Raw genomic sequence first — 14,465 nt, 5'->3', positions numbered from 1 at the left:
ACACTTGTAGAGAGGAAAATATAAGGCAAAGGAAGTATCTTTCAATTTGTTAGCGTAGAATCATAGAATCATGTAGCCTAGAAAAGACCTTAAAGGACAATTGTATCTAGCCATAAAGCTAACACTTCCAAGTCATGCTGTGGAAATCAGTGCCTCAGGAACTTACCATGGCTAAAACAATACAATATCTTTAGAAGTTCATTTATGTCTAGTTACTGAAATATTAAAAATATTTTAGAAAGTACTGGACGACTGTGTATAAAGTTTCTGTCATGAATGACCAAGAGAAACCATTATGTTTTTGAAAGCTCCTTTAAGGATTAAGAATGTGATATGGGAAGATGTTCAGCATTTTCTGCTCATAGACAACGACATGGAAGCAGGGGAAAAGTTGTTATGTTATAAATCATACTGAAACAACCTCAGATAGATATAGTCACCCCTTCCATGACACCCTAGCAGACCCAGAAATCTAGGGTTTTATACTGTGATGTCTAAATTAATCAGAAGAAAGAGAAATTGGATTACCATGATACCTGCTATTCTGCTTTTTATTCGGCAGGCCAATCTTTTTGTAAAACAATATTCCTATAATTGTGTCTTACACCCATTTTCGTATCTTTACTAGGCTGAGGGAATCACAAGAATTAAAATTTACAAGAGATTCTGAAGCCAAAGGTTTAAAATGTAGTTTGTCAATAATTTCTTTTTCATGTTACTAAAGCAAAATCTTTAGTATCACTGCAGACAGGGTGAAATTATTAAAAAAAAAAAAAAAAAAAGATGTATGTGTGTGTCTGTGTGTACATTTATTTTTGTCTGATACAAAAGAAAACTGGCACTTTGCTTCAAACAGGCTGTTATGTTCTTTCCTGTTTTAACCTGGCAAAACTTATCTAAACATTAACTAAAATGAATTACATATTTTCCTGATGCATACTGTGTTTTCAAGACTAATCCTTGTGTTCCTCCATGTTCACTGGAATACTGACACTGTAATGAGAAAAACTCATGTTTTGGCTATCACTCTGCTGTCAAATGTCTTTACGGAACTTCTGGAAAAAGAAACAAAAATATTTATGACAAGTGAGCATTCCGCTGGCTTAATATGTCTCATAAGGAAAAGCAACATAGAGCTGTAGGGCTTACCTATACCCACTGACTTAAATGAGCAATGTAATTTCAAACCATGTGAAGATTTGCCCTTCTCCTCTGAAATACAAAGAGAAACTTCTGCTGATTGAGGATGGTGATGAGGCTTGGACACCAGAGTGAAAAGAGTAGACATGTTTTACTGGTGATAGCTAAATAATATATCCAAATAAGAAAAATACAGAACAAAGCACCTAAAGCATCCAGATAGAAACTATATGGGATAACGCATCAAGTCATTACTACATAAGAGAAAGAGCCGTGATTGAGAACAATACATCATCACACATCACGTGGTGATGCATACGTTAGCTTCATCCTGATCTGCAGTCTCTGGAGTGCCCCAGGTGCAGCAAGAATTTGGAGAACCCTTCCTGGCAAGTGGGAAAATCCTACACAGTACGTACAGCCATAGGTGAGGCATCCAGAGTCACTGCAAGAGGGTCCAGCCCTATGAACCAAACAACCCGCCAGTCAGGGTGCTTTGGGTATTACACTGTGCGGACACATCTGGTTCATCTCCTGACCAACCATGACCAGGACTGGGCCAGAGTCCAGGGCGTGGCTCACAGGGTTTAACATCCTCTCTTTCAAGTCAATTATTTTTGATAAATGATGATTTTAATGATTAATAGAAGAACACAATGTCAATTATTTTTTATATACAAGCGCTCCATTTCCATACAAGGACAGAATTCATCTATCGGTCAGCTCTGGCTTGGGCCTATTGTCCAAGCCTTAGCACTACAGAGACATACTCACATTGTTATTCCTAATTACATTTCAAGTCATAGTATTGACTTCTTTAATACATACATTTATTGAAATTTTATAAGTAAATATAGTTACAGAAAAATAAAAAATAAGAAAATAGGAGAAATATTTACATTAGAAAGTATAGTGAATTAAATGGATATATAGAGGCAGTATCATTTGGTACTTATAACAGATGGTATTTTATATTTTGAAATAAAAAAGATTTATTCTTAATTATATACGTCAAAGAAAAGAGACCATATGTTGGTAAACACTTCCAAATTGTCTTTTAATCTGAAGGGCACTCTCTTGCATGTTACTGAAGCCCTCGTTGGTTTGGTCTAACCAGCACTAATCCATAGAAGATTTTTATTTTTTTTTTTTTCTGTTATGCAGTACTGAAAATGTTCAAGCTTTTACTCCTTTTTTATTACTTGGAAAGTTGTCACAAGTGATTAAAAACTTATTTTGATTGGACTCTTAGATTCTTCCAGTTCTCCCCATACTAACCTTTCCCTGCTTTCAGTAAAGCAATCCACTGGGATCACACTTGCTCAGAGATCACACAATTTTTTCCTACCACATGGTTTATCTGGTGCATGATTTACCCCAAAGTCTGTCTGTGATTTAGTTAAAGCAGCAATATTCCTGCAGCTCTACAATTAATCAGTTAAATTTTACTGAGATGAGGGATAAAGTTGAAGAGTTACATGTAAAATATGAGGAATACACTGAGAAATTGGCCACAATTTTCTTGCAAACCATGTAGAACACAAACAGAATGCGATTTGTGCTGGGACAGTCTTCAGGAGGAAGTCTTCAGGACTTTGTTATAATATTTAAAGAAACCAAAAAAAACAGCATACAATTTCAGAAAGCCTGAGATTACTGTACATGATGCACTGTGGATTGGACCAAGCATTACAGCTGTGGACAGCTGTATTTGCTATGTTTAAGCATGTAGAACAGAGCATAGGGCATGAATATATATTAGGGAATACAATAGTTTTGGTTTGGTTTGGGTTTTTTTTGCTTAGAACTACACTGAATAAAACCCCTGAAAAAGTGATACAGGAGTAGTCGTTTCTTATCTATAGCCTTTCACCCTGGGAAGGGACTGCAGGTCTGTATTGGCAAACCTGTATATGGGAAAATGGTTTCTTCTGTCATTCTTGGCAAGCACTCAAAGCAGTTAAAAGTGCTTACGGTGACCTCTGTGACATCTCCAACAGCTTGTAAAATGCCTGATCAACTCTTTGCTGCATACAGACTAGTAACAGGTCTTGTCACAGACAATGATTTGAAATTGTGCAATATTAGATAAAGATAGTATGTAAGAGTGAGATTACTTTTTTTAGTCTTCTCAACAATTCTACAGTCAGATGCAGAAGACTGTGAGAGGTTTGAAAGCAGCTTCATTAATCATGAAGCATATGATTATTGAAAACCTGCAAACAAAACTATTTTAATCTCTTCCAGAACACAGGCCTGCTCATGATTAATATGGGTGAGAAGAATAGTAACAATATATTTGGATATAATCCATGCCAGTTTGTAAAGAATATAATACTAAGAATACAAACATTCCCTACAAGATGCCATAATACACCACCACCCCCCCCCCAAATTGGATCTTGTTTATATTGGACATTTCAGTATTCAGCAGCCAATACAAGTTTCATATGCAGTCATAAAGGAAACTGGACTTTTATCTTTTTATGTCTATTTAAAGTGATGGCTGAGTTGTGAGAACTATCTACAAACCATCTGGAGAAGATAAGGCCAAGAAAAAATCAGTCTTGCTGGAAATGCTTGTGTTGGGGGTGTCTATGGAAAATTTTTATGAGGAAACAGAGAAGTGGGTTTGTGTCCCTGGCAATTGCAAAGGTGCTACTCTGTGAGAGACAGATTATTTAAATAACTGTGAAAAAGACTGTAAATTGAAAACTGTAAATTGAGAGAAAGGTGGTATGTAAAGTGGACATACTGTGGTTTTTTTCTGGACTGCTGTGGGATGAAACAATGTTCCACTTAATTCTTATTTTTTTCTTTGCTCAGTGGGAGTTTTTCCCCTTTTTTGTGACACAATAAAAATACATTCTACACTTCCTTTAGAACTTTAAGATATTTCTGTTGTTGGACTGACACATTCCTTCAAAAAAGTGCTGTGTAACTGGTATAATGCTGTTCACCAACATCAGATAGTGAGAGCCAAGGAATAAAGACAATTTCAATCACTTCTTTGGCTATGTCTGTGTTAGGAAGTAGTACAGACTAGTAGGAACAAATCTGTAGGGCTAATCAGGCAACCACACTATATGTGTTTCAGCATTTTTTACTTTGGATAGCTGTAATTGAGTCCTATATAGTGAATGTGCATTTGCAACCAAAGTGTATTAAGTGTGTCTGCAGTTTTTTGTGTGAAAGAATCACTTCCAGACAACTTCATGAGGCAATCCAAAGCATCAAAGTGCATTGGAACAGAGAGCTTTAAATGCACACTGTGGATCCAAAGTAAAAAAATTGTATATGTGCATGATACGTGTAGGTTTTGGGGGGTGTTGGTTTTTTATTTTTCTTTGTTGTGGGGTTTTTGTTTGTTTGTTTGTTTGTTTTTGGAGGTTTTTTGTGGGTTGTTTTTTTTTTTAGCAAGAATTAACCCGCAGGATGGAAAAAAACCCAAATCAGACAGCTGGAGAGGAGTGAAATAAAACTGAAGAAGTTGAAGTCCTCCACATTGCTACACATGGCATGCCCAAAGCACTGGGTATATACAATATGTTGTATGGAGAGCCTGAGAGACCTGTAAGCTGCTAGATAAAACCCATTCAGTGAATATTTTGATCCCCACAAGAATGTCACTTGGGAAAGGCACATTTTTTACAAGAAACCAGCTGCCAGATGAGACCATTGACCATTGTTAAGATCTTTAAAATAAAGCCAAGTAATGTGAATTGGAGCAGTTAACAGATGGATGAATTACTTGTGATATAAGTGATAACCAAGTCAAAACAAGGTGAGAAAAGGACTTGACATTGCAAAGAACAGTGGATATTTGCAGGGCTAGTAAAAACTGCTTCCCAAATAAAAGTGTTAGCTAGTGGTGAAAGAACTGGAGTGTATCTAATTAAAAATGCATACCAAAGCACAAAGAGAGAATACAAGGGTAAACAAACGGCAGAGACCAGACTTGTTTTCAATAGATGTAAAATCAATCACAACATGGTGAAAAGGTCCTCCAAAAAAGGTTCAGTGTCCTCTATGCAATGAAAGCAGCCATTTTGCAGAAAATAGATTGCTTTTGATTCAACTTGTAAAGATATGCAAAAGAAAAGCTACCCACAGCTATACGGCTAGAGGAACATAATGATGGTGGCAACAGTGAAAGTAATCATTAAAGGAACGGTAGGGATGGTGCTATTCTATAAAAACAGATTTTCTCTTCAGCAAGAAATTATTCCTTTGTTCCTCACAGACAGGGGTGAAATTTGTAGATTTTGGAAATTCTTTGATGACAAGAAGTAATGAAGAATTTCTGTATAGCTTCCTTCCTTAGTGTTCTGTTGCGTAAATTAATTAAATCTGTAGAGACTACATTACTCTAATAAGCGCGGTGGTATAGCAGAGTATAACATAATTGCAGTGCTGGTGCCTCTACAGAACAAGGTTCTGTATATCATTTATGCCTTACACTGTATTGTAGGAAGTGAAACCACCTGTATTTTCTATTTAAATAGAAACTGGACCTAATACATTATAATGTATGTAACTTATTCAAGAAACCTGTGACTTCCACATAGCCTTTCCTTCCAGAGTTATGCAAGATATTGGTTAGATTGTGTTGACTCCTCTCTAAGATGGTTTCAGTTCTTGCAGTCCACAAAGCTACACCCCATGGCATTTTCCCCTTATATTGCTCTGACTCTTTTGTGGCCTTTTTAGTAAAATTTCTTCTGTTCTACAAAGCATGATGGATTCTTATTGTGCTTGGAAATTTTCAGAGATAAAACAGATTGTAAACAGGTAAACTTAGATATTTCTCCTTCACAGTTTGTTTAGAAAATAGCTATTTTATTGATTAAACATATATATCATACCTCACTTCAGCTTTTTGTAATACAAGGCACTGGTAGAAGGAAAAGGAAAACAAAATAAAGCATAATTGTTTCTTGACTATGTACAGTTGTGATCCTGTCTCGTTCTCTGTGTGGATCACAGTTAAAAATACTAGAAGTCTGTAGAAAAAGTTTGTTTCATTCTTGTAGTACCTGAATTTTCAGAAATATGATTTTTCATATTTTTATTCTGCCAAATTGAAAAGCTCCTTACAAGCATTGAGAGAAATGTAATTTGGATAGGCAGAGTACTTGCAATTGGCAATTAACTATTCAGGTAAGACAAGATTCTTATTTTAGTTCTATTGGCCATGTGCCCCATATAACTACTGTAGCAATTTGTCTCATCTCACTAGCTATCTTGATTCAGTTGATTACAGGCTATAAACTGACTTTAATTATATGCTGTTACAGTTGGTATTTGGAGACCTATATATTTGGGACCATGTGGAGACAGTTTGAATCTCCATTGTAGACCCAAGCTGAAGAAACTCAATACAGTCCAGATTTCTAATTTCAGCCATTTTTTTTAATTCATATGCCTCCAGTTTGTTTGTTTGATTCATTTAGGGAGTCCTCATTCTTTTATCTTGAACTACTGAAAACATTTTTTTCTTTTTTTCCCCTATATTATTCCAGGTTATGGGTTGAGTCTAAGAACCAACTGAAACTAAGCCTTCCCTCTGCAAAGGCAGCATGTGGAAAATATAATCCATTTCAGATATATTTTTTTCTAAGACAATCAAATGGTGAGAAAGTTTATCCACTGCAGAGGAGGTAGATGCAAATATCACACTTGCACATACTATTTTTATAAAGATAGTTGAAATGTTTATCTTTTGCTGAGAACTCTCAGTATCAGCTACTTAAGGCATCACTGGTCTGTTCTGTGATTAGTTAATTTTAATAATAAATGAATTATTTTAATAATAAATAACAACATAATTTGTTTTTCAAGTATCTTGGAAATAGTCAATTTAATTAATTTCTATATTAAGTTTTGTGGAGAAGAGGAACTTCTTCCCAATACTGAACATAAAATTAAGCTGAAAGGAGCAATTAATTTTATTCTTTTATTGGAAAAATACTGAGAATGGTACTACAGAAAGGCCAATGAAATGAGTCTCCAGCACACAAGCACTAGTCAAAATCCACAAGTTCCTAAAATACACAAAAATACTAATATAAGGCTCTGATGACATGTAATTTCCAGGAAGTATAATTGCTGTAAGAAATTACCTGAAGAACCAATCTAAGCAGAAGCAATAATCTCATGTAGATAACAATTATCTTTTGTATTCAACATCCTTCACTTGCTGTTTCCATCAACTGTAGATAGCCTCTAAAAATCATCAGTTGTTTGTTGCATATTTCTTTATGAATGCAAATGCTTACAACTTCTATTGAGTGACTGTAAATAACATAATTTTTAATTAGAAATGCACTGATTTAAAATAGCCTGTTCATCTTAGCTCTATCTTCCAGGTAACTGCAGCTGCTAATTACTGTCAAAAACCCAGGTCAAATCATCAGTATCTGAATTCATTAAACACTCAGCAAAATATGTCTGCCTCTCTCTAAAAACTCAGAAAACTTTTTTAAAAGTAAAAAATACCTTTTTTAAAGTAAAATTGTGTGGTCTACTTTACAGAGTGATTTTTTTCTTGTTGATAGGTCTAGGAGTTTGTAATAATAATAATAGACAAATAGTTAATGTTGTGGTAGGTTTAAATGAGTGGTAGGTAAAGTAACTCTGTCCTTTTGAGATGGAAGACAGCAAAATGTATCCTTAATGGTATACATAAGCAATAACCTTAAGGATCTCCATCCCACTGAGAAACTTTCAAAACCAGTTCATTCATATTTTCTCCATACAAACTTTTATGGCTTTGTTTTTCAAGTAAGAGCAAAAAAATCCCCAATAGGGATCTTCACATATAGACTACCAAATAATCTGTTCAAATAAACATTAAAATTGAGTATACAGCCCTCCGGGTCTTTTAAACTATGTCTTCTGACATCTCTACCCAACATAATTTTTAAAGGAATGTATTCTACTTTTAATTCTTGAAAAAGAAATTTGAAGCTATTGTAACTTTTTTTTTGCTGACAGTATTGATGTTGTCCAATCTAGATCTGTACTTTTGTATGACTGATACTGTTACACACAGAAATACTTAAGTGACAAATAATTTTGCAAATTCAAATCACCCTCACTCTCTTGAAGCATAACAGGCTGCCTGCTGTGTGAAAAGTAATGCTTCTAATTATTTGAAAATACATTTGATATTGCAAGTATGTTTTCAAACAACCATTAAAGTTGGTGAGCTATTTACAATATCATCATGATGTGGGCCTTTTAATTTTATAGCACTTCTTTCAGCTCTTCTTCATTTCCTGAACATTTGTTAATTTTTTTACTGTTTACCAGTAAAATTCTATCTAGTTTTGGTACTTTGCTTGTAATTTAAAAGTGCCTTCAGATATGCTTGAGTGATGTGGATTATATTCATGTCATGAATGAAGTAAAGTTTTTTTTTGCTCAACTTATAGAATGATAGAGTGGGGTTAGAATCAATCTTTCAGGCTGGAAAGACTCTTGGGGTCATCAAGTCCAACCATCATTACAACTCTGTGAAGTTCTCCCCTAAACCATATCCCCTAACACCACTTCTAAATGACCCTTAAACACATCGAGGGATTGTGATTGAACCACCTCTCTGGGCAGCCTATTCCAGTATCTGACAACTCTTCCTGTGAAAATATTTTTCCTATTAACCAGTCTAAACCCACCCTGTTGCAGCTTGATGTGGTGTTATAACCTAGGTAAGTTTTGTACCTTGTTGTCTCTAGCATACTGTTTTACTATACAAATAGAAAAAAAAATCCTTGAATAATATCTAGTCATTCTTATGGCAGAGAAAGCAGCTACCCCTCATATAGTTTGATTGAAGTGGTATTTTTACAAAGGAAGAATCCACTATTCCTAAATTTGGGCATACAGATCTATTGCCTCTTGAGGTCTTTGTCATTTTTCCAGTTGAATGGGCAGGGTGCTTTCTAAGAGAATATTAAGAGTGCTAAATATGTTGTTTCATAAAGCTTACTAAGGAATGATGGGTTTTTTTCATTTTACATTGATTGATGTCTGTAGCAGGGGAAGGGATGTAGTACTGCATGCAAATTTATTTAATGTTTGCATTAAATATATATTTACATTTCTTTAGAAAAAAAGATACTAAGATATGCCTTCAAACACAGGGAAGTACTATGAATAATTCTGTCTTTTTATTTAAAGGGTTATAAATATCATCTTTATGACTTGAGCTATCCTGGCATAAACTGTTCTACAATGCCTAAAGAATAAGAACTATCACAGATAATGGCTATTAAACAGGTGTGCCTCAGTATAAATAAAATCATTCATCTCTAGTGCAGTATGTAAAAAATTGAAGCAATTACCTTCATCTTTGATTTGGGTGAAAAAAGTTAGATCAATGTCATTAGTATTTATTACCATTTATATTAAATATCTGTGCTAGCTGCATGTGTTTGTTCTGGAAGTGCTGTTGGAAAATAAGGCCATGCATATTCCTACAACAAAGCTGTTCATTGTATAATTTAGTTTTCAGCTGAGTCTGAACTTACTGCAGGTGAAAATAAGATGATCCAGATCTGTCAGCACTGATATACATGTAGGTGGTTCCATTATTATAATTTGTGAAATGCTCACAAGCTGTCTTTGTGAGCGTGCTTATATAGAGTAATGTATTAAAAAGAAGCAAAATGTTCTACCTTATGATGGCATTGCAGTTGTGCAGTTTGTGTTAAGTGGTCAAATGTTTCTAAAATACACATGAAAAGATTTTTAAGACAAAAATTGAGTTTTAGTATTGTATGATTTTGTATCATAGTACTGCATACTTCAACAAATAATTTTCTGCTTTTTGTGAGACAGATATGTTTCAATGAAATGGAACTGATAAGTATTTATAAGACAGGTATGTTTCAATTAAATGGAACTAATAAGTATTTATAAACCAGATGCTCTTTTTATGAGCTTTGAGTTACTATAGGAATAACACTACTTTTCATATATGGAACACTGTTATTACTTGCAGAACTGTTCCTCTTTCTTGGATGGAATTGTTTCATTAATACCAATAGAATTTCTGGACTTTTACCACCGTTTTGGGAAGACCCCTCTGCTTTTTTTTTTTTTTTTTTTTTTTTTTAGTTGTACTTCCAGCTGTTGTTTAAATTCACAGTGATTATGTATAGCACGTATAATAGGTGCTAGAACCAGTCTGCAAAAAAAAACCCCCAACCTTACTTCAAATATATATATTTTTGATAAATTTATTTTTAAAATAATTTTCAAGTGTAATATTATAATATAACTGTACATAATCAAGTACTTCATAAGCCAAAGACCCCTCATCCCCACCATGTTCAGAACAATTGCAAAATAAAGTTTATATTGAGAGGTTTTATTAAGACTGGATGACATGCTTAGAAAAAATGGAGAAGATTTTGGATTCATGGTCTTTTCGTAGTCATTTTGTTTCATTTACTCCCAGTGAAGCTAAACATAAAAGAAGTATTTCTGGAATTACACCGTTTTAAGCTTGAAGTCTTGTAAGTGTATGGATATGCCATTTCAGTGCTCTGCTTGGCATGTTTGGCTCACATATAAATCCATGTTTGAGCCTGAATAAGGAAAGTGGCCAGATTCATGACCCAGTAAATTCTTTATAAAAAGAGAATGAGCTGTAGTCACCTACAATGGGGTAATCCTGTGAATGCTTAGCCACACCCCCTACTTTAGTGACATGATTATAGACACCTTTGGATGAAAAGAGCATTTCTAATCTGTAAAAAGTTGCTCAATGGGCACCTAAGCAAGCAGAGTATTCCTCATTATGTGGAATTAAGGGCAAAGTAGATTTTTTCTGTCTCTGAAAACAAGATCCCTGAGCTGAAGTGTAGTCAACTATGTAAAAAGCAAAAAAAATAAAGTATTGAAAAATAGCTTCCAGTTTCATCGCCCTTTGTATCTACCTGAAACATGAATATTGAAACCAGCAGATTTTTATATTGATAGCAGCTCTGCTTTGCTGCTCTTTAGCTCTGGCCAGTGTGCCATTTTTGATATATTCAAACAAAGAAACCGCAAGCCGCTAGGCACACCACAATACCAGCTTGTGTTTACATTTGCAGCTCTCCAGATCATGATCCTATTGAGTGCACATAGAGCGAGTGCGTGTACACGCGCCCATCCACCATCAGGAGAAACGAAACTGTAAACACAAGCTGGTATTTTGGTGAGGGCACCCTAATATGGCGGTTGGTGGGGTCAGAAGGTGGAGGGTGAATTATGGATCCAGAATTTCCTTGTATTTTTCTGTTTAAGTCAGGCTGCCTGCAGAGTAACTGCTTTTCAAACTGAAATGTTTGGTTGTTTAAAAGAGTAGGAAAAAAGTAGAGTAGTTTCATTAATTTTAAACTATTCACTCTTAAAAGATGATGGATGAAAGCAATAAGGACTAATCCTTGACAGACTTAAACTGGTCAGTAAATTATAATCTATGTAATTACAGGGACTTCTGCTTGAAAGAGTAGAGGATGTGCAGGGATTGTATAGTTTTTACCACTTATGAAAAGCTGTGCTGAACTATCTAGCAAGTCATCTTGCTTAATATTAAATGAAACACTAAAGCAACTCTTTAAAAATAATATAGTGAGAGAAAAAGAACTATTTAAAACTGAAGAATATAAGATACATATTTGAACATATACAAATAAGGTATAGAGCACTTGATGGGTAGGCTGAAGAAAATAAATGTATTTATTGAGGTATCTCTAAGAACTTCTTTATGTTAACAGTAGCTCGATTTGAATATGCCTGCAAGTCTTCTGTCAAGGAAATAGTATTATTTAACTAAAGCTACACTGTCTGAAGAACGCTTTATCTGGAGAAGACTTGCTTTTGCTGCTTATAGATCAGCTGTTGCCATTAGTCTTTTTGGACATCACATATTTGTTGCTATCTGAAATTGATAAGCCTTCCATACTGACCATTTCGTAGCCATTTTATCCTGCCTTCTCTAAAAAGAAGAAAGAGGAGTATTGCTGCAAGGAGAGATATATTACTATTTTGAGAAAACAGAACACTGGAACGCATGATGAAGCCATGACTTTAAGGAACAGAACAAAGAAGTGAACAAAAGAGAAGTTGTTGTCTTCAGGAGGAAAACAGTCTCCTAAAACCTAACTAGTCTGTTAGCTCCTCATAGCATGTCCTAATTTTCAGTCCTGACACCATATTAGCATGTTGTGTTAAAAACAGCATTTCTGAGCTCACTTCTTTAAACGTTCTATGTTGTTCTTGGTTCCATAGTAGATATTTTAAAGCACAATGAAATATATCAGATTACAGATAGTAAATTAGTTGCTTTCAAAAATAATTGTAAAAATAATCTTTAAAACAATAAGTGCATTTTATTAGCTGCAAGTTTGATTACATAGCACACAATGCCCATATTGATCTGATCCTTTTTTATATGTTAGAGGGAGCACAGAACTCAAAAAAACCTAGCCCACAGACTGTTGTGGACTGTCTGCACTTTATGGAAATTATGTAACATCTTAGTTCTTAATACATGTCTGGTTAAATATAGTGAAGAAGGCTTATTTACCTGTACTTAAAGGACCTGTGAAATTTCACATATTTATATTTTGAGCGTTTGGAATTACTAACTGGAAGAGACTACATATAATAATTGACTATTCTTATAATTGTTATGATCCTTTTGGAACAGTAATATTCAGAGGACTCTAATTCATCCACAAGATCTGAAAAGATACCAAAACACTTTAAAAAAAATCCAGATCAGGCTGCTTAATGTAATTAAATAAGTCTGAAACCAGGATATTTTTATCTGCACCTGTAGATAGTTCATAAAATAACAGACAGAGATTAGAGAAAGCTCCCAAAAGGGATACATTTTCCTTATTACTGCTGTCACATTTATGCTATTAAATCACTGATATTTTTTACAGGTAAGCTTTAAATTATTTGTGTGAAAAATCATGTTTTGATTTGATTTAAGGAAGATGAGATTCTCAGTGTAATCCATCACACAACGTTGGGAATTTTTCAGCAAAATCATCAGAGCTAGCAAACTGTTGAAAGCTTAGTGAACTAAACCTGTAATAAAATGAGTTGATAGTTGATGGGAGGTCCCATCTCACACTCTTATCAAAATAAATGATTGATAAACTTTTGTTCTAGCAAGTTTCTTGTCTGCCATTTTTTGTCACTTAAATCCTCTTTCTTTCCTACTAATGGGCAGCAACACGTGCTCAGTCTTAGGGATGAATTCCATCCATTTAGACTTGCTACTGACTCCTGTGGATCTTTCATCTCACTTTGATCTCTCTATTCACAGCCAAGGAACCCATCCAAGAGCAAGAAGGAATTAACTTTTCAAAGACTTACTTAGCCTTAAGATAAAAAGTTTCTCTAGTAGGGCAGAGCAGTAGAGATCACCAGGCAAATCCTCAGTACTGCAAAGAGATGTGGTTGTCAGAGTTTTGTTGTTTTCCCAGACTTTAGGAGTTAGGAAAAAATTATGAATGTGGATCTTGCTAATGTTTCTTCCATATACATGTTTTCTACTGGTAGCTTTTTCACTACATTTTACTCTAAAATGTTGTGTTTCTATGACATCTTGTCCATCCCATCCATAATCTTCTGATTCATGGCTTTGTAAATTTTTCTTAGAGAATTCCACAGAATACTATGCTGTTATAAAAATTTACATTAAACTAACTAGTAAAACTAGTATAGCTGCAGTAATAACTATAGCTGTACAGATATTCATAATATAAAACTGTTTTTAAATAAAAATTCCTTCTTTAATACAGAGCAGAAAAAAGAAAACAAAACAATCTCACAAAACCCCCAATAAACTGGGAAGATTTTCTTTCTGATCGTCACAGGTGAGGGAACTGGCAGAGATCAATCACTCTTTAATTCTACTTGAAATTTCACCAAGGATAAAAAAAAACTAGTGCTAAACTAATAGTAAGGAAATTCCTAGAGCTAGTATACCATTGAATGATTGGTGTGAATAGGAACTATGGAGCCAAATCCCACCTGTACTCACTTTTGCCTCCTGCCAGCATGCTGCTAAGACAGCTTACCTTTATTTAATAACAAAAGTATTTATTAGAATAATTTCAAATTGTCAAACTGTGGATCGTCTTCCATATTTACTATGGATATATTGCATATGTTTGAATGTAGTGCATAGAAGAAATCTGTTTTCAAGTTGTATCTCTACATAATTTCAAATTTACATTCAAAATCAGTAGTACTGAAAATATTTCTGAAGTATATGAATAGTATAAAGAGTTTTTTAATGCATAAACTGATTT

The sequence above is a fragment of the Calypte anna genome, chromosome 7 (genome assembly GCF_003957555.1).
Source record: "Calypte anna isolate BGI_N300 chromosome 7, bCalAnn1_v1.p, whole genome shotgun sequence".
Classification (NCBI taxonomy): Eukaryota; Metazoa; Chordata; class Aves; order Apodiformes; family Trochilidae; genus Calypte; species Calypte anna.
The sequence above is the reverse complement of the archived record's forward strand: the minus strand, read 5'-3'. Positions refer to the sequence as shown.